We start from the raw sequence: 19,388 nt of genomic DNA on the forward strand, positions 1-19,388 counted from the left end.
AATCTAACATTTGACGGGAAGTGTGGGCAGCCGCTCCCCTGCATCGGTTGACCGTTAAAATAGCAATAGGGCTTCCCTTCCCCTTTGAAAAGTTCTTTATCTTCTCGCATTGATTAATTCAGGTGCTAGCTAATTTTGGATGTTGTTACAGGAAAGACTATCACCATAATACTCGCGTCGACACATGTTTAATACATTTGTAAATTGTAATAGTCAAAAGTCTTTTTTTTTTTTTTTTTACGGTTTTCAAGGTTTACGTGCATATATATATGTGTAAATCAAGTGTCTTTACTGTATGGATAAGTTCAATTTGGAACTTTTGATTGGAAAGTAATATTTGTAAACATCCTTGCTTGTAAAAAAGTTTGTTTATAAACTTAAGGGTTTTCATCATAAATGATCATTAAAATTGACCCTCACTATCAAGATGGTCCCTGATATTAAAATCAATTAATGTAGTTCTTGAAAATATGTGTCGAAAATCAATGTGATCATTCCGTTACAATTATGTTAAAAATTCTGTTAAGTGCTGATGTAGCACATAAATGAGCCTCATAAGTCATTTTTTTCTCACAAATGGTCTTTGAAATTGACCCATAACATCCAAAATGGTCTGAAATTGAAAATTAATCAATGTAGTTTCGCAAGTAAATGTCTCAAATCAATGTAATCATTCTATCACAATTATGTCAAAAATTTTGTTATGTGCTGATGTGACACATAAATGTTTCACACAAGTATAATTAAGGTTTTCAAGGTTTACGTGCATATATATGTGTAAATCAAGTGTCTTTACTGTATGGATAAGTTCAATTTGGAACTTTTGATTGGAAAGAAATATTTGTAAACATCCTTGCTTGTAAAAAAGTTTGTTTATAAAACTTAAGGGTTTTCATCACAAATGGTCATTGAAATTGACCCTCACTATCAAGATGGTTCCTGATATTAAAATTAATCAATGTAGTTCCTGAAAATATGTGTCAAAAATCAATGTGATCATTCCGTTATAATTATGTTAAAAATTCTGTTAAGTGCTGATGTAGCACATAAATGAACCTCATAAGTCATTTTTTTTCTTTCTCACAAATGGTCTTTGAAATTGACCCATGACATCCAAAATGGTCTGAAATTGAAAATTAATCAATGTAGTTTCGCAAGTAAGTGTTTCAAATCAATGTAATCATTCTATCACAATTATGTCAAAATTTTTGTTATGTGCTGATGTAACACATAAATGGTTCACACAAGTATAATTAAGGTTTTCAAGGTTTACGTGCATATATATGTGTAAATCAAGTGTCTTTACTGTATGGATAAGTTCAATTTGGAACTTTTGATTGGAAAGTAATATTTGTAAACATCCTTGCTTGTAAAAAAGTTTGTTTATAAAACTTAAGGGTTTTCATCACAAATGGTCATTGAAATTGACCCTCACTATCAAGATGGTTCCTGATATTAAAATCAATCAATGTAGTTGTGAACACGGAAAATTCCTGAAACGAAAGAGACAAGAACAACGCGCACAAACAAATATTTGTATTTGATGATTTTGGGTTACAATCTCTCTCTATTTTGATCCTCTGATTCGATCTCCGTAAGGTGTGTATTTGTGGATGTGCGATTGATCCAAATGGCCGTTAGGCTTGATCTAAGGATGAACGTTCTTCAAGGGCCGTGGACCTGATCTTGAAGGTGGATTTGAGCGGATCTTCAAAGGGGCTTTTGGGCTTGATCTTTGAAGAACAGTGATGAACGGATCTCCAAGGGCTTTTGGGCTTGATCTTGAAGAACAGTGATGAACGGATCTTCAAGGGCTTTTGGGCTTAATCTTGAAGAACGGTTGGATGTGTGGATTTGTCGACGTTGTTGATCCAAAGGGTCGTTGGGGCTTGATCTTGGATGAACGGATGATGAACGATGGTGCTTTCTTCAAGGGCCGTCGGGGCTTGATCTTGAATTGGTGGAAGTTCTTCAAGGGCCTTTGGGGCTTGATCTTGAAGGTGGATGATTGTTGATCCGAGGGCCATCGGGGCTTGATCTTGGAAGAACGATGAACGAAGAACGAAGAACACTTTCTTCAAGGGCCGTCGGGGCTTGATCTTGAATTGGTGGATGATTGTTGATCCAAAGGGCCGTTGGGGATTGATCTTGGAAGGACGATGAACGAAGAACGAAGAACGCTTTCTTCAAGGGCCGTCGGGGCTTGATCTTGAAGGTGGATGATTGTTGATCCAAGGGCCGTCGAGGCTTGATCTTGGAAGAACGAAGAACACTTTCTTGATTCTTCGGGAACTTGGATGCTTGAGAGCTTCGGAGTTTCAGAGTTTCAGAGCTTCAAGGTGTAATATGAATTGGTCCTTTCAAATGAATGAAATGGGCTTGTATTTATAGAATTTTCCAAGGCCTAATTTTGAATATAATATCCCAGATGAAATAAGTCGTTTCTGCCAGGTGTGGACACGTGTCCTATTTGATGACTTTTCCAACTTATTTCAATTTTCGTCGAGTCACACGCTACGTGTAAAATTTATGTAATACATGAGCGTTGAAACTTTGATTTATCGGTCAACATTTATTTACCGAAATTTCGATGTCTACAAATGCCCCCACTTCAAGGCGCGTCGTATACATGTGATTGTCACGTGTAGGAGATGCGTTTTGAAGTCCCTTACTGTAGATGTCGATCCAAGGGCCGTCGAGGCTTGATCTTGAACCAGGCTGGAGATTTCTTCAAGGGCCGTTGAGGCTTGTTCTCGAACTTTGTTTGAAATTTCTTCAAGGGCCGTCGAGGCTTGATCTTGAATTGGGCTGGAAGTTTCTTCAAGGGCCGTTGAGGCTTGGTCTTGAATTGGGTTGGAGATTTCTTCAAGGGCCGTTGAGCCTTGATCTTGAATTGGGTTGGAGATTTCTTCAAGGGCCGTCGAGGCTTGATCTTGAAGGTTGAAATTGGACCACAAGGAGCTTCATGTGGTAGATGATCTTTGGCTTTGGTAGTGGATGAATCAGCACGTATTTTGTTGCGCTTGTTGACTTTCCACAGCTTTGATCTTGAACTGGGTTGGAGGATTTTCTGGATTCCTCCAATTGTTGATTTTCCACAGCTTATTCTTGAACTAGGTTTTGATTCAAGGGTGGTAGACACTTGATCTTGAATCGGACTTGTGATTTCTTCAAAGGCCGTCGAGGCTTGATCTTAAATTTGGCCGGAAACTTCTTCAAGGGCCGTTGAGGCTTGATTCTTGAAGGTTGACTCGAATACATGGCAAGCAGGCACGAGGTGAAGGTGACGACTTGTTGCTTTGTTCAATCTTTCTAATTCACACCTGAGCAGTTTGGTCAACGGTATGATCTTCAAGATTGATGGGCTTTTCTTCCAGTTGGTGACTTGATCTTTAAGGATTCGATTCAAGGGTGGTGAATCGGCATGTGCAGCCCACAACGCCTAGTAAGTCGACCCAAGAATTTGAGGGTCAAAACGAGTTCACCGTCCAGAGTGATTGCAACTTTGATGATATAAGATACTTTTGATTTTGAAGAAGTAGCGGATGAATCGGCACGTGCTTTGTGCTTGTCTCCACATGCTTCAATGTATCATTTCCCTTGCCTTATCTATTCTTCTGGCAGAATGTGGCATATGCTCGAGTTCCTCAGTTCGGACTCCTTCTGCTGAGTTGACTGTGCAGGCTGCATTATTCTCTGCTTGTTCTTCAGGCAGATGTGGCAGCTTCTCGAGTTCTTCAGCTCGGATTCCTTATGCTGAGTTGACTGTGCAGACCGCATTCTTCGCTGCTTGTTCCTTCTGCACGTTGTCTCCACATGTTGCAAGGTATCATTTTCACTTGCCTTCTCTGTTCTCCAGGCAGATGTGGCAGCTTCTTTGGAAGTACAACAGCAGTGGGAGACGAGTACTCGAGAGCAGTGCTAGGTAGGCAATCAGGGAAGGGTTCCAAGCAGTCGGTTCCTTACCCGAGTTTGAGTGGAGGTTCCGGCATATTGTTTTCTTTATCCTTGTCTTTGTAGGTAAGAACAAGGACAAAGGAAAAGACAGGGAGAACGCATGATATAAGATACTCTTGCTTTCTACCCTGGTGATATGAGATACTTTTGCTTTGGAGTCATTGGCTTGCAGAGGTACCCCAAGGAATAAGGAACACTGAGTGACCCGAGAGGCTTCGTTGGGAAGGCATTCTCGGAGATGAAGAAAGGTTCTCGGAGATGAAGAAAGGTTCTCGGAGATGAAGAAAGGTTCTGTATGTCTGCCTCGCCATGGAGGGTGAAGGTGGACAGTTATAGGAAATTCTTTAGTACCTGTAGAGGTACTATTCTTTTACTCGTGTCGGTAACCAATGCGTGATCGATCAGTATGGCTTCACGTGCTTTCTTCTTTATCAGAAATTTTCGACAAATTGTCCGTAATTTTCATCAAGCTAAGTGTGCATGTGATAGGTGTTGACGCGGCTGAAAAAGGCTGGCGCCTCTTCGATAACTGGGATCGGCGCTTCGAAAAATTACCCGTGATTTACGCAAAGCTGAGTTTGCGTGCGATGGGTGCTGACATGGCTGAAAAAGACTGGCGCCTCTTCGATATCTGGGATCGGTGCTTCGACAAATTGCCCGTGATTTTCGCAAAGCTGAGTTTGCGTGTGACGGGTGCCGACGCATCTGGAAAAGCAAAATGCTTCTCCGATTTCTGAGCTTGCCTCTTCGATTTTTGAATGGCCTCTTCGAATTCTGAGCTCGCCTCTTCGATCTCTGAAATCCCGTCGAGTGCTGATTTTTTATAGAGGCACGCTGTTCGTTTCAAAGCACACTTAAATTTTACTTGTGAAAACTCCCTTCTTGCACTTCTAAGATCTTGATTCGTCCGACCTCTTCTTTCTTCAACACTTTGAAAATGTCAGGACCCTCCGATCGTCGTTTTGACTTGAATCTTGGTGAAGAGGCAGTCCCGCCTTCTCCAGATAACATATGGCGCCCATCCTTCATATCCCCTACTGGTCCTCTTACCGTTGGGGATTCGGTGATGAAGAATGATATGACCGCTGCGGTGGTGGCCCGGAACCTTGTCACCCCCAAAGATAACAGACTACTTTCCAGGCGGTCTGGTGAGTTGGCTGTTAAGGAGTCTCTGGCTCTTAGTGTGCAATGTGCGGGTTCTGTGTCCAACATGGCCCAACGCCTATTTGCTCGAACCCGTCAAGTTGAATCGTTGGCGGTTGAAGTGATGAGTCTCAAACAGGAGATTAGGGGGCTCAAGCATGAGAATAAACAGTTGCACAAGCTCGCACACAACTATGCCACAAACATGAAGAGGAAAATTGACCAGATGCAGGAATCTGATGGTCAGATTTTACTTGATCATCGGAGGTTTGTGGGTTTGTTCCAACAACATTTGCCTTCGTCTTCTGGGGCTGTACCGCGTAGTGAAGCTTCGAATGATCAACCTTTGGCTCCTCTTCTTCCTGGAGTTCCGCCGAGTGGTGAGGCTTCAAACAGTCAACCTCCAGCGCCTCTCATTTCTGGAGCTCTGCCGAGTGGTGAGGCGGCACCTGATCGTCCTTGAAGATCCCCTCTTGTAAATTTGATTTGATTTGATTTGATTTTTTTTTTTTTAAGGTATGTATAATGCAACTCCGCCTATGTCTTACATGGCCGGTCCCAAGCCCGGATAAAGGAGGAGGGGGAGGGCGTCAGGTAGTCGACAGCCGGCACTCCATGATCACGTCGAATCCTTATGAAAATGAATCCAGAACAAAATCGCGCTAAAGCTAGGGCGTCACCCGTAAGTGGCGCGCTGTGTGGCCTGAGCACAGTGATAAGTGAGCAAGGGTCGCTGTATCTCCATCGGCACCCGGATGCAGTGTTAAATGAGCAAGGGGGCCATAGAAACTTCTTTTCGAACGACTCCACTCAAAGTTGTTTGGGAGCATATGCTCCTATCAACTTTACCCGGGACACACAAAAGAAGTACTTTGATCCTATTAGACGGGGGAGGGTGAAGAAGCTAGGACAGAAGGGTAGAGTTCAAGAGAGCAAAATGCGTTTAGGAACGTGGAATATAGGAACCTTAACGGGAAAATCTATGGAAGTAGTGGAAGTTATGGTGAGGAGAAGGATAAATATTATGTGCCTACAAGAAACTAAGTGGGTTGGTAGTAAGGCAAAGGATCTAGAAAACTCAGGGTTTAAACTTTGGTATTCGGGCACAAATAGAACGAGAAACGGTGTTGGCATCATCGTGGACAAGACCTTGGTACAAGATGTTGTAGATGTCAAGAGGGTAGGAGATAGAATCATGGCAATCAAGATTGTAATAGGACAAGAACTTATCAATGTGATTAGTGCGTACGCACCTCAAGTAGGGTTGGATACGAGTTCGAAGGAGAAATTTTGGGAAGATCTTGGAGACTTGGTGCAAGGAATTGCTCAGACGAAGAAGTTATTTATAGGAGGAGATTTAAATGGACACGTGGGCAGGGAGACAGGCAACTATGGAGGTTTTCATGGTGGCCATGGTTTTGGGGAGAGAAACGAGGATGGGGAAGCTATCTTGGATTTTGCAATGGCATATGATCTCTTCTTAGCCAACACCTTCTTTAAGAAGAGAGAAGAACATGTGATCACCTATAAGAGTGGGTCGTCAAAAACACAAATAGATTTTCTTCTAATGAGGAAAGGGGATCGTATAACTTGTAAGGATTGCAAAGTTATACCAGGAGAGAGCGTGGCTAATCAACATCGCTTGTTGGTGATGGATGTACATATCAAAAGAGTAAGACAAAAGAACAAGACTTGGAAGTGCCCAAGGACTAGATGGTGGAATCTAAAAGAAGAAAAACAAGCCATTTTCAAAGAGAAGGTAATCACCTAATGTGTGTGGGATAGAGAGGGGGAAGCTAGCCAAATGTGGGATTCCATGGCTAGTTGTATCCGAAAAGTAGCAAAAGAGGTATTAGGAGAGTCCAAGGGCTTTGCCCCACACCAAAAGGAATCTTGGTGGTGGAATGAGGAGGTACAAACAAAGGTGAAGGCTAAGAAGGAATGTTGTAAAGCCTTATACAAGGAGAGGACTGATGAAAATGGTGAAAGGTATAGAAAAGCGAAGCAAGAGGCGAAGAAAGCTGTCAGAGAAGCTAAGTTAGCGGCTTACGACGATATGTATAAACGACTAGATACCAAAGAAGGAGAGTTGGATATCTATAAACTATCTAGAGCAAGGGAAAAGAAGACAAGGGACCTAAACCAAGTGAGGTGCATCAAGGATGAGGATGGAAAGGTTCTTGCTACAGAGAACGCGGTTAAAGACAGATGGAGAGGTTATTTTCATAATCTTTTCAATGAAGGACATGAAATGAGTGCTTCTTTAGGGGAGTTGAGTAACTCAGAAGAGTGTAGAAACTACTCTTTTTATCGTCGAATCCGGAAGGAAGAAGTGGTTGTAGCTTTGAAGAAGATGAAACATAAAAAAGCAATAGGCCCAGACGATATACCAATCGAAGTGTGGAAACTTTTGGGAGAGACAGGTATAACATGGCTCACTGACCTTTTCAATAGGATTTTGAAAACGAAGAAGATGCCAAATGAGTGGCGAATGAGCACTTTGGTGCCTATCTACAAGAATAAGGGCGACGTACAAAATTGCATGAACTATAGGGGTATTAAGCTAATGAGTCATACAATGAAGCTCTGGGAGAGAGTCATTGAGCATAGATTGAGGCAAGAGACACGGGTTTCGGACAACCAATTCGGGTTCATGCCAGGGCGCTCAACCATGGAGGCAATCTATCTCTTACGAAGATTGATGGAAAGATATAGAGATGGGAAAAAGGATTTACACATGGTCTTTATAGATTTGGAAAAAGCGTATGATAGGGTCCCAAGAGACATTCTTTGGAGGATTTTAGAGAAGAAAGGAGTACGAGTAGCATATATCCAAGCTATAAAGGATATGTATGAAGGAGCAAAGACTGCCGTAAGAACTCATGAAGGACAAACCGAAAGCTTTCCCATAACTGTAGGATTACATCAAGGCTCATCCTTAAGTCCTTACCTTTTTGCGTTGGTAATGGATGAGTTAACACGACATATTCAAGATGATATTCCTTGGTGTATGCTTTTCGCAGACGATATAGTGTTGATAGATGAAACTCAGGAAGGGGTAAATGCAAAGCTTAACCTTTGGAGAGAAGTGTTGGAATCTAAAGGTCTTCGCCTAAGCCGATCAAAGACAGAATATATGGAGTGCAAGTTCAGTGCAAATGGAGGCCAAAACGAGTTAGGGGTGAGGATCGGAGATCAAGAAATACCAAAGAGCGACCGTTTTCGTTACCTAGGATCTATCTTGCAAAAGAACGGAGAATTAGATGGAGATCTCAACCATAGAATACAAGCTGGATGGATGAAGTGGAAGAGTGCATCCGGCGTGTTGTGTGACCGCCGTATGCCACTGAAGCTCAAGGGAAAATTTTATAAGACGGCAATAAGGCCGGCGATGCTGTATGGCACAGAATGTTGGGCGGTGAAACATCAACACGTACACAAAATGGGTGTAGCGGAGATGAGGATGCTTCGTTGGATGTGTGGGCACACGAGAAAGCATAAGATTAGGAATGAGGATATCCGGGGTAAAGTAGGAGTAGCCGAAATTGAAGGAAAGATGAGAGAAAATCGGTTACGGTGGTTTGGACATGTGCAAAGAAGGCCTACTGACGTTCCGATTAGAAGATGCGACTATGGGACAGAGGTTCAGGGCCGAAGGGGTAGAGGAAGACCTAGGAAAACTTTGGAAGAGACTCTAAGAAAAGACTTAGAGTACTTGGATCTAACGAAGGACATGACACAGGATCGAGCACAATGGCGTTCTAAGATTCATATAGCCGATCCCACTCAGTGACTTGGATTTTCCAAGTCTCCAACCGAGAAGTTTTCCTCACTCGGGAAATTAAGGGAACACTATCCCAACCTACATGCTCCACTCAGAAAGCTTCAACATACAAGCTTTAACAAAAGAAAATTCAAAGAACTTAGCGAAGAAGGCTTTGGTGTATTTAACACAATACGTTGAAATGAAGGAAAGCTTATTTATTGATATCCCCGATAAGCTACAAATATGTACATATACATGAGTCAAAATAAACACACAAGAGGGAGCCTTCACAAAGGTTGCTTAGGAGAAGTCTCAGCAGTCGGTAGAGCCCCAGAAAGAGAAGGCATCGGAGGGGGATCATTTGGAGCCTCAGTACTGGACAGAACCCTAGAAGGAGGAGGCATCAGAGGTTGATCATTTGGAGCTTCATTACGCGGTACAGCCCCAGAAGACGAAGGCAATAAATGCCTTTGGAACAAACCCACAAATCTCTGATGATCAAGTAAAACCTGGCCATCAGTTTCCTTCATCTGGTCAAGCTTCCTCTTCATGTTTGTAGCATAGTCATGTGCGAGCCGGTGCAACTGTTTATTCTCATGCTTGAGCCCTCTAATCTCCTGTTTGAGACTCATCACTTCAGCCGCCAATGATTCAACTTGGCGGGTTCGAGCAAATAGGCGTTGGGCCATATTAGACACAGAACCTGCACACTGAACACTGAGAGCCAGCGAATCCTTAACAGCTAACTCATCAGACCGTTTGGAAAGTAGTCTGTTATCTTTGGGAGTGAGAAGGTTCCTGGCCACCACCGCAGCGGTCATATCATTCTTCATCACGGAATTCCCAACGGTAAGAGGACCAGTAGGGGAGACGAAGGATGGGCGCCATATGTTGTCTGGAGAAGGCGGGGCTGCCTCTTCAACAAGGTTCAAGTCAAAACGACGGTCGGAGTGGCCAGACATTTTCAAAGGTGTTGAAGAGAGAACAGGTCGGACAAATCAAGATCTTAGAAGTGCAAGAATGAAGCTTCTACTGGTGGAGATTCAAGTGTGCTTTGGAACTTAATGCCAGCCCCTATAAAAATCTGCACTCGACGAAGCTTCAGAAATCGAAGAGGCGCCTGCTCAGAAATCGAAGAGGCGTTTGCTTTCTCAAAAGCTGGGCTGCTTAGAGATCACGAGGGTTGATATCAGAAATCGAAGAGGCGTTTGCTTTCTCAAAAGTTGGGCTGCTCAAAGACCACGAAGGCCGATCTCAAAAATCGAAGAGGCGCTCGCTTTCTCAAAAGCTGGGCTCCCCAGAGACCACGAGGGCCGATCTCAGAAATCGAAGAGGCACCTACTTTTCCAGCCTTTTCCAGCCTTGTCAGCACCTATCACACGCATACTCAGTTTTGCGGAAATTATGGGCATTCTGTCAAAGACTTCTGGGGAAGTAGAAAACACATGAATCTTACTGTTCAATCACCCACTTCCCACACGCAACAATAGCTCATGGGTACCACGGATAACTTTGCCAAAGTTCTCTGCCAAAGTTGAGCACGTGAAGCTTGCAGCTCCCACTACATCGCTCTGACCAAGAAGGGTAAAAGAATAACAAAGAAACAGCACTAACAAAGTTTAGACCCATAAATTTTGAAGGTCTAGCTACCATATTATTACCCACAAGGGTAAAGGAACAGTACCACTGCTGGATAATTGGAAAGTCCCTGTGTGTCAACCTCTGTGCTTCGTGGCAATGTAGACTAGCAAACATGCCCAACCTTTACTCACATTCGAGAAAACACTCCCAATAAGATTGCTTGCTCCAAAATCGAAGAGGCACCGTCCTCCGAATCTCGAGAGCCAGACTCCCAACATGACTACTTTCTTAAAAATCGAAGAGAGGGTAAAGGAACAGTACCATTGCTGGATAATTGGAAAGTCCCTGTGTGTCAACCTCTGTGCTTCGTGGCAAGGTAGACTAGCAAACATGCCCAACCTTTACTCACATTCGAGAAAACACTCCCAACAAGATTGCTTGCTCCAAAATCGAAGAGGCACCGCCCTCCGAATCTCGAGAGCCAGACTCCCAACATGATTACTTTCTCAAAAATCGAAGAGACACTGCTCCCCGAATCTCGAGAGCCAGACCCCCAGCATGATTGCTTTCTCAAAAATCGATGAGGCATCGTTCTCCGAATCAATCGAAGAGGCGCTCGCTTTCTCAAAAGCTGGGCTGCTCAGAGACCACGAGGGCCGATCTCAGAAATCGAAGAGGCACCTACTTTTCTAGCCTTGTCAGCACCTGTCACACGCACACTCAGCTTTGCAGAAATTATGGGCATTCTGTCGAAGACTTCTGGTGAAGTAGAAAGCACATGAATCTTACTGTTCAATCACCCACTTCCCACACGCAACAATAGCTCATGGGTACCACAAATAACTTTGCCAAGTTCTCTGCCAAAGTTGAGCACGTGAAGCTTGTAGCCCCCACTACATCGCTCTGACCAAGAAAGGTAAAAGAATAGCAAAGAAACAGCACTAACAAAAGTTTAGACACATAAATTTTGAAGGTCTAGCTACCATATTATTACCCACAACTGTAAAGGAACAGTACCACTGCTGGATAATTGGAAAGTCCCTGTGTGTCAACCTCTGTGCTTCGTGGCAAGGTAGACTAGCAAACATGCCCAACCTTTACTCACATTCGAGAAAACACTCCCAATAAGATTGCTTGCTCCAAAATCGAAGAGGCACCGTCCTCCGAATCTCGAGAACCAGACTCCCAACATGACTACTTTCTCAAAATCGAAGAGAGGGTAAAGGAACAGTACCATTGCTGGATAATTGGAAAGTCCCTATGTGTCAACCTTTGTGCTTCGTGGCAAGGTAGACTAGTAAACATGCCCAACCTTTACTCACATTCGAGACAACACTCCCAACAAGATTGCTTGCTCCAAAATCGAAGAGGCATCGCCCTCCGAATCTCGAGAGTCAGACTCCCAACATGATTACTTCCTCAAAAATCGAAGAGACACTGCTATCCGAATCTCGAGAGTCATACCCCCAGCATGATTGCTTTCTCAAAAATCGAAGAGGCATCGTTTTCCGAATCTCGAGAGCCAGATACCACAGACCACTTTTTCAAAGTGCTCTGACAGAGTTAAAACATGTGAAACTGGCAGCTCCCACTACCGTGCTATGACCAAACAGGGTAAAGGAATAGCATTACTACTTGTTGTTAGGGAGACTCCTATATATGTCGACCTCCATCCCCAACGGACAGGCAGACCTGCAAAAATGCTCAACCCTTCATCATATCTGAGAGGGCACTCCCAACGAAGCCTTTCGAAATATTCAGCTTTCTTTCCCCCCGATAATACCTCTGCAAACAAGCTATACTAGAGCAAGAATATCTCATATCATCAGGGTTAAAAGCAAGAGTATCCCATATCATGCTTTTTCCCTGTCTTTTCTTTTGGCCTTGTTTTTACCTGTAAGACAAGGAGAAAGAGAGCAATCAGTCAGCACTTGGAATCAAGCTTCCAGCCAGGAACTGACTGCCTGGAACCCCTTACCTGATTACTTACCTGGCATTGCTCTCGAGTACTCATCTTCAACATCTTATGTTTCCAGGGAAGATTCCGCATCTGCTTGAGGAACAGATAGGGCAAGTGCGAAGGATACAAGGAAGCATGTGGAGACAAGCGTAACAGCACACGTGCCGATACATTCATTACTCTGTCAAAAGCAAAAGTATCCCATATCAGCAGGGTGGAACGTACTCTAGATTTGATGGACTTGTTTTGACCCTCAAATTCTTCAGTCGGCCTTATACTCTGGAGGAAACCAGAAAACCCTCCAGCTCAGTTCAAGAATAAGCCTGTGGAAAGTTACTTCTTCAAAAGCAAAAGTATCTCATATCATCTCTTCTCATTTTTCTTCTCTTTATCCTTCATGCTGCTGCAAGATGGGGAGAAGGTGAACAATCAGCCGGAGCTCTGATTGCTTACCTTGTCTGTCACCTCTTTCAGCAGACCCCCTAGCTCGGCGACTTGGGGGACTCCTACTACATGGTTTGTATCGCGCTTGACCAAGCCTGAAACTACAAGTAAGCTTCAAGTGAAATTGATACATTACCTTGTGCATCTCCACCAGTTAAAGATACCACCCCTGGATGGAGGAAGAGTACTTCCAGAGAAGATGTCACATCTACCTATGAGACAGATAAGGCAAGTCAAGACGACACCACACTCCGATACTTAGAAGTTTCGTGATTACGAGATCATTCTCCCACAATATTTCCTAATGTCATTTGTACTAAATCATTCACTTGTACTCACTAAATGAGAGCTTGAACCTATGTACTTGTGTAAACCCTTCACAATTAATGAGAACTCTTCTATTCCGTGGACGTAGCCAATCTGGGTGAACCACGTACATCTTGTGTTTGCTTTCCTATCTCTATCCATTTATATACTTATCCACACTAATGACCGGAGCAATCTAGCGAAGATCACAAAAAGCGATCGTTTTCGCTACCTAGGATCTATCTTGCAAGAGAACGGAGAATTAGATGGAGATCTCAACCATAGAATACGAGCTGGATGGAAAGAGTGCATCCGGCGTGTTGTGTGACCGTCGTAGGCCACTGAAGCTCAAGGGAAAATTTTATAGGACGGCAATAAGGCTAGCGATGTTGTATGGCACAGAATGTTGGGTGGTGAAGCATCAACACGTACACAAAATGGGTGTAGCGGAGATGAGGATGCTTCGTGGGATGTGTGGGCACACGAGAAAGGATAAGATTGGGAATGAGGATATCCGAGGTAAAGTAGGAGTAGCCGAAATTGTAGGAAATATGAGAGAAAATCGGCTCCGGTGATTTTGAACATGTGCAAAGAAGGCCGACTGACGCTCCGGTTCGAAGATGTGACTACGGGACAGAGGTTCAGGGCCGAAGGGGTAGAGGAAGACCTAGGACAACTTTGGAAGAGACTCTAAGAAAAGACTTAGAGTACTTGGATCTAACGGAGGACATGACACAAAACCGAGCGCAATGGCGTTCTAGGATTCATATAGCCGACCCCACTTAGTGGGAAAAGGTTTTGTTGTTGTTGTTGTTGTAAGGTATGTATAATGCAAATTTATGCAAAATTTCCAGAAAAATAAATAAAATTGACTTTATTTCTCTCAATGCAATTTTTTTTTTTGCTATATATATATTATGTACACACATATATATATATATATATATATATATATATATATATATATATATATATATATATATATATATTATTTCTTTTTCTTTTGGCGCTGTACAACCATCCCTTTTTTTTGTTTTTTTTTTTTGTTTTTTTGTTTTTTTTGTTTTTTTTTAATTTATTATATATATATATATTTATTATTTATTATTATTATATATATATATTTTGCTTTTAATTATGGTGCCAGATGCACCATTCTCCTTTTTTCACGTGGTGCCAGATGCACCACCACCCTTTTTTTCTTTTTCTCTTTTATTTATTTATTTATTTATTTATTTATTTATTTTGTATAAATTTGGGTGATGGGTAGAGGATCTTCTGCAGGGAGCGGAGCTCGAATTTGAGGAAGAGCTTCTCGGCCGGCTAGTCGTTTGACAGCGGTCTTTGAAGTTGGTGGCAGCTGCAAGGCAAGAGACGGAGGAGGTCTTTGGGTGTGGATTGTCAAACTTTGGTTTTGTCAATCTCATTCAAAGGCCGCAGCCATGGCGGAGCAAGGAGGAGAGGATGAGGAGTTGGAGAGGGCTTCGGAGCTCCGGTGCTTCAGCCATGGAGGGCACGAGGTCGAGCTTGCTGCTGCGATCGGGAGAAACTTCATGGCTATCTTTGATCTTCCCATAAGCAGCTTCTGAGAGAGAAATGGTTTTGTTATGGTTTCGAGCCATCGCAAAGAGGCACAAGACGGCCACGACGAGGAGCGAGACCCTGATTTCAACGCCGATGAGGAATGCTACGACCAGGAGGAGAGAGAGCACGAACGGAGGTGCATCAACGCCGAGGGTCTGCGCGGGAGGAAGAGAATCTGGACTTTGGTCTCTAGGCTTCTGGGCCTGTGAAACGAAGCCTGGGCTTTGACTCTCATTCATGTCACTCAAAACTTTACCATCTTCGCCAAGGATCACAAGATGGGGTATCTCTCTAACTTTGAACAACTCATCCACACGATTGCGTGCTTTTGAATCAGAGAACGTGATTGCAAGCCATGGCATCTTCGCGAAGTACCCTTTGAATGACTCATCATCTTCATCAGCGGAGATAAATACAATCCCAAAATCACCTTTTGGAGAGAGTTCATTGTAGGCCTCAACTAAAGCTGGGGTGAGTCGTTCGCATGTACTGCACCACGATGCAGAAAAATACAGCTCAAGCTTTTTTTCCTTCAAGCTCTCAACCTTAATCTGATCACCTTTGTTACGGACAAGAAGGTCCCTCCCGGAAGCCGAAAGAAGCGAGACAACGTCGTGGGGTTCGGAGCCAACCAGCTTGGCAGCTTTAACTTTGCCGTCCTACATTTTTGATCTTTCGTATGTTCCTAGACGAGGTCGGGATTTCGAACTTCGAATTCACCGGAGGCTGTGTGAATTGTGAAAGTGAGTAGTGTTTGGCGGTTGATCTGCGGAAGGATAGATTTCATACTGCAAATCTTGGGACGGCGGCAATTTTGGTGAGACATGAAAATGTGCTTCTCGGGTTGGTAGAGTTTTGGTCGCCGGAGACCAACACTTTTGTCTTCCCATGGGGGTAGCGGTTTTGGGGCTCAAGCTAGTGACCTAGACCGTGGCCAGAATGTGCATAGCCTTGGAGGACTCGCCAGCTTTAGCAAAACCAGCAATGATGTCGTTGAAGAGTTGGTCATCAATCTCAATGCTCTCGGACTCAATCTCCCTGTAGAGTTTGAGCATGATTGGAGAATCAATCTTGTTGGAGAATCAATCTCCCAAAGACAGCTCGCCGGCAGACCGCCCAAACCTGTAACCAGATCTGTATCGTCTCCGGAGTCTAGCCGACAGGCCACATGTGCCGACGCGCTGTTTCGATTTCTCAGCTGGCGACTCATGGTGGAGTTGGGGTCGACGGCGACGACTAGGTGGGCTCCACCGCATCGGACGCCGACCATGACGACAAGATCAGCAAAGACGACCTCCGGGTCTTCTACACCGGCTTCTTCAGCTCCGCCGTGGGTGAATACCTCATCAAATCGATGATGTTTACCGCAGATTCCGACAACGATGGGTTCGTCCAGATCCGCCGGTAGCCGACCTTCAACATTAACTTCAACATTTGAAAGAACGATTACAGGAAGCAGTCATGTAATCATCAGATTTCCTGTTAGGGACTGGTCATCCATTTTGGCTTGGGGACGGCTTTGGAGCTTCTGGTAAGGATAAGAAGTCTAGGAACAAGTGGGGCTGGAGTTGTGTGCTCTGCTGGGCTGCACTGTGGGCCGAGGAGAAATGATCCCTTTGGGCTTCGATAAGGGCCTGGGCTGCACAGGCTTTGGGCTTCACAGGCACAATCAAGTGCCTTCTTGCTGATTTTTTTTTTGGTACAAAGAAATTGTAATAGCATTAAAACTTTTAATAAAATTTTTATTCCTTATTGTGGTGTGACGGAACTCAAATTTTGAATATTCGAGCCGCCTACGTACCCCTCCAAAGAAGAGATCAAGTCGTAACGTAGTTCAAATCATACATATATATATATATATATATTTTTGTCGTTTGCAATTTTAACTCATGCAGGCAAAGAGTGTTGGTGTCGTTTGCAGTTTCAACTCGTGCAGACAAAGAGCATTTGGTGCCGTGTTGCAGTTTCAGCTCGTGCAGACCAGGAGCGTTGTGCCATGCAGTTTAGGCTCGTGTAGGCGAGGAGCGTTGTGCCATGCAGTTTAGGCTCGTGTAGGCGAGGAGCCTTGGTTCGTGCAGTTTAGGCTCGTGCGAACAAGGAGCATTGTGCCATGCAGTTTAGGCTCGTGCAGGCAAGGAGCTTTTGTGAATTTTGTCAAGCAATCCGGGAGAGGCGTTCCTCACAATTTTCATAGCAAGGAGCTTTGACCGCGTGTTTGAAGAAGTTTTCAGGCAAGAAGTCGCGCATCGTGATGGGGATGGACGGTCTATGTGTCGAAATTTCATCATTTTCAACACGTTCACGTTGCTTTGAAGGTTGACAAGAGCTGCTTTGCCTCCTTTCCGATTGGCGGACTTGTGGAGGAGACGTATGCTTCTTGTGCAATTTCTTAGGAGTGACTTGAGTCCATCCTTCAATTTTGCTTGTCTTGGAGGATGCCCCCAGCGGTTGAGGTGAAAACTTCGAGTCGGAAGAGCCAGAAGTGATGGTGGTATAGTTTGTGTTCACCACATCGTCAAGATCTAGCTCGATGATTCCTTTCTGAGCCAACTTCATGATGAGATCTTTCAGCACGAAACATTTTTCTGTCGGATGACTGATGAAGCGGTGGAATTTACAGTACCTTGAACTGTCAGTGCGATTCATCTCTTCTGGCCGTCTGCACTCAGGCAAGCCAATCACCTTCTTTTCCAGCAAGTCTTCTAACATGGCAACCACATCAGAGTCGGGGAATGGATAAGTTTTCTCCTTAAGCTCATTCAAAGTGTGTCTACGCATCTCTTGATCACGAAAGCCTTCGGCTTAAATCGCCTTGCCTCGTGTAAGGATTTTGACGGGAGCTGTGTTGACCGTCATTGCTTCCTTGGTGGGTTTCCACGTAGCCTTCTCCACCTTTAGCCCAAGAACTTTGTCGTTTTTGTAGTCGGCAATCGGTTCCTTCTTCCCATAATGGGCGATGCTCAACTCCATGTCATGGGCGCGAGTGGCCAATTCCTCGAAAGTCCGTGGTTTAATGCCTTGAAGGATGTATTGCAAACCCCATTGCATGCCTTGGATGCACATCTCGATTGAAGAGGTTTCCGAGAGCCTGTCTTTACAGTCGAGGCTTAGAGTGCGCCATCTGTTGATGTAGTCAATGACTGGCTCGTCCTTCCATTGCTTTGTGCTCGTTAGCTCTAGCATGCTCACAGTGCGGCGGGTGCTGTAGAAGCGGTTGAGGAATTCCCGTTCTAATTGCTTCCAGCTGTTGATGGACTCAGGCTCTAGGTCTGTGTACCACTCAAAGGCATTTCCTTTCAGTGAGCGCACAAACTGCTTGGCGAGGTAGTCTCCCTCCGTCCCCGCGTTGTTGCAAGTTTCAACGAAATGTGCAACGTGCTGCTTTGGGTTTCCTTTTCCATCAAACTGCATGAACTTTGGTGGTTGATAACCCCTTGGCATCCTTAGGGCATCAATCTTCTTAGAATAGGGCTTCGAGTAGAACAAGGAGGTATGTGAGCTCCCTTCATACTGTGCCTTGATGGTGTTGGTGATCATCTCCTGCAGCTGCTGGATAGAAAGAGATCCCATGAGTGCCGCTGCTTGGTCTGGCTCCGGCTTCCCATCGATTTTCTTCACCGGGGGTTCTTCGTCTCCGCCAGCTCCTCCCTTTAGTGGATCATCCTCTGGGTTGGGTTTATCGTCGTCCTGCGCCTCCAGTCGGTTGACTAGTGCTGCAATTTGCAAGTCTTTTTCTTCCACAGTTCGGGTTAGCCTTGCGATTGCTTCATTCATTTGAGCCAGCTGCTCATCGATTGAAGTTGCTCCAATGGTCATGACTTGCATGGCTGAACTGTCGCTTGAATCAGCATCAGAGAGCATGGATTCGGAGTATTTCCTTGGGCTTTCCCCCCTTGGTGCCCTTAGTGAGGCTAAGGTGATCAAAGGCTCGTGCCTTGGGTGCTTTTGTTCCCTTGGCAGAGTTGATGCAGAGGTGAAAGAGGCGGCAGAAGTAGCTCTTGTCATGCTTCGAGTCGTGATGCCCAAAGTGACACCAGTTGCGACGAGGACGCTTTTGTTCTTTGCGCCGGTTGCGGGAACAGTTTGAGCCTTCCTTGATGCCATTAATTTTGGAAGTGTGCTTGAATTTCTTGAACGGAGAAAGAGATGAGAGGCAGAGATTGTCCCACTGGGCGTGCCAATTTGTGAACACGGAAAATTCCTGAAACGAAAGAGACAAGAACAACGCGCACAAACAAATATTTGTATTTGATGATTTTGGGTTACAATCTCTCTCTATTTTGATCCTCTGATTCGATCTCCGTAAGGTGTGTATTTGTGGATGTGCGATTGATCCAAATGGCCGTTAGGCTTGATCTAAGGATGAACGTTCTTCAAGGGCCGTGGACTTGATCTTGAAGGTGGATTTGAGCAGATCTTCAAAGGGGCTTTTGGGCTTGATCTTTGAAGAACAGTGATGAACGGATCTCCAAGGGCTTTTGGGCTTGATCTTGAAGAACAGTGATGAACGGATCTTCAAGGGCTTTTGGGCTTGATCTTGAAGAACGGTTGGATGTGTGGATTTGTCGACGTTGTTGATCCAAAGGGCCGTTGGGGCTTGATCTTGGATGAACGGATGATGAACGATGGTGCTTTCTTCAAGGGCCG

The sequence above is a fragment of the Malus sylvestris genome, chromosome 13, assembly GCF_916048215.2.
Source record: "Malus sylvestris chromosome 13, drMalSylv7.2, whole genome shotgun sequence".
NCBI lineage: Eukaryota > Viridiplantae > Streptophyta > Magnoliopsida > Rosales > Rosaceae > Malus > Malus sylvestris.